The sequence below is a fragment of the Chelonoidis abingdonii genome, chromosome 12, assembly GCF_003597395.2.
Source record: "Chelonoidis abingdonii isolate Lonesome George chromosome 12, CheloAbing_2.0, whole genome shotgun sequence".
NCBI lineage: Eukaryota > Metazoa > Chordata > Testudines > Testudinidae > Chelonoidis > Chelonoidis abingdonii.
In genome coordinates this window covers 6,041,987-6,044,300 of record NC_133780.1, presented here as the reverse complement: position 1 = coordinate 6,044,300, position 2,314 = coordinate 6,041,987, and the positions used below count along the sequence as shown (strand labels likewise).

The following is a 2,314-nucleotide window of genomic DNA, read 5'->3' as shown; positions in this document are numbered from 1 at the left end:
GTGTGTGTGTGTGTGTGTGTGTGTGTGTGTGTGTGTGTGTGTGTGTGTGTGTGTGTGTGTGTGTGTGTGTGTGAACAATCTTAGCTAGGAATAGAAATTGAGTTACTTATCTTTTACTCCTATGAAGAATTCTCTATGTTCACATTAAACGTGGCATATTGTCTTCTCCCTCAAACAAGACTCTGCTAGTTCTATTTCTAGAAGTGTATAAAGATGTTACAGAAGTTGAGATTGTGTGTGAATTCTCCAGTGTTTAATGAGGTGTGATCTCAGTGTGCAACTTTTGCCACAGTCCTAGTACTTATGGAGACTTGCACTTGTATGGATTTTCTCAGTAAGGACTGATCAGTTTCTGAACTGTTTCCCACAGTCTAAGCACTTATGGGGTCCCTCTCCTCTGTGGATTGCTGGATGTTTAACAATATTTGACCTCTGTATAAAACTCTTTCCACATGCTAAGCAGTTATGGGATCTCTCCCCTGAGTGTATTCTCTGATGTAAAACAAGGATGGACATCTATTTGAAATGTTTTTCCATAGTCTAAGCACTATGTATCTTTTGCCTGATGTTTAGAAGGGCTGATCTGTTTCCAAAAGCTTTCCCAGAGTCCAGGCACTTATGGTCTCCCTCTTGTATGGATTGCCTGATGTTTAAGAAGTGTTGACCTCTGCATAAAACTTCTATCACAGTTTGACCACAGATGGGGTCTCTCTCCTGGATGGATCCTCTGATGTGTTATAAGATTTGATCTGTGTGTGAAACTTTTCTTACAGTCCAAACACTTATGTAGTCTCTCTCCAGTGTGGATTGCTTGATGTTCAACAAAATTTGACCTCTGTATGAAACTTATCCCACAGATGAAGCACTTATGGGGTCTCTTTCCAGTGTCGATTGCCTGATGAATAAGAAAAGTTGATCTCTGTATGAAACTTTTCTCACAGTCTAAGCACTTATGGGGTCTCTCTCTTGTGTGCATTACCTGATGTCTAACAAGGTCTGACCTCTGTATGAAACTTTTCCCACTGTCTGAGCAATAATGGGGTCTCTCTCCTGTATGGATCCTCTGATGCGCTATAAGATTTGATTTGTTTGTGACACTTTTCCCACAGTCCAAACACTTATGGGAACTCTCTCCTATGTGGATTGCCTGATGTTTAGCGAGGCCTGACTTCCATATCAAACTTTTTCCACAATCTAAGCACTTGTGGGGTCTCTCTCCTATATGGATTGTCAGATGTGAAACAAGAGCTGGCCTTCATTTAAATCTTTTTCCACAGTCTAAGCATTTATGGGGTCTCTCTCCTATGTGGCTTATCAGTGCTAACTTCCAATTCAAGTAGTTCCTACCCTCAAGGCATTGATAGGGTTTCTTTTGTTTGTGGCTTCTCCCATGGTTATTAAGATCTGAGCAGTTATGGAAGTTTTCCCTATGGTCCAAGAACTGAAGTGATTTGTATCCAGTATGAATTGTCTGTGGTGTAACAAGCTGTGGTCTCAGAACGAATCCTTTCTCATAACCAAGGCATTCATAGCATTTGTCTTCCTTGGGGGTTGCCTGCTGGGCTGTGGGATCCCTGCGTCCTTCCCCACATATAATAGATTCATCCATTTGCTCCCTTGAGTGGTTTCCCAGCAGCATCTCTGACCTCTGCCAATTTCCCCACTCTTCTCTCTGTTCTCAGCACTGGGAGAAATTCCCTGCAGCTCTTCCCACAAAGGTCGCCTCTGTTTCCACTTCCCCTGCTGGGAGAGAGACAATCCAGACAGGAGCCATTATGCCCGGGAGAAAGAAAGAGGAATAGCACCGAGGCAAAACCCAACATACTAAAGCCGCGCAGATGGAGCAATTGGATTCTGCCTCCACTTCCCACCCAAAAATTCACAGAGAAGAAACATTGGGAAGGAAACTCCTGCAGGTAACAGGACACGTTGACAGCGATGTCAGTGATATCTGCTGACTACAGCCCTGCCCTGGATGAAATGGAGGAAGAACTGAGGGCACTTACTGATACCACATTTTTGGAATTCTCCACTTTTCCTTCATTAACCAGATGGTTTCTGTGTCAGTCCTCACCTGTGCAGGTGCATCTCAGGCCACGTCTACACTATGGGATAATATCGAATTAGCTAAAATCGGTTTTATAAAACTGATATTTTAAATTTGATTTTATGCAGCCACACTAGGCACAGTAATTCGGCGTTGTGTGTCCATGGTCCGAGGCTAACTTCGATTTCTGAAGCGTTGCATTGTGGGTAGCTCTTCCGTAGCTATCCCATAGTTCCCGCAGTCTCCCCCGCCCCTTGGAATTCTGGG

The 2,314-nt window shown here is 43.6% G+C and overlaps 2 protein-coding genes and 1 pseudogene across 3 annotated transcripts in view; 1 reads left to right on the top strand and 2 right to left on the bottom strand.

Moving 5' to 3' along the window:
* Positions 1–2,314, top strand: part of LOC116823721 (zinc finger protein RFP-like) — a 415,971-nt gene that overhangs the window by 364,981 nt on the left and 48,676 nt on the right. The window lies entirely within an intron of this gene.
* Positions 1–2,314, bottom strand: part of LOC116823713 (uncharacterized) — a 56,425-nt gene that overhangs the window by 34,425 nt on the left and 19,686 nt on the right.
* Positions 77–1,655, bottom strand: LOC142047642 (uncharacterized; annotated as a pseudogene).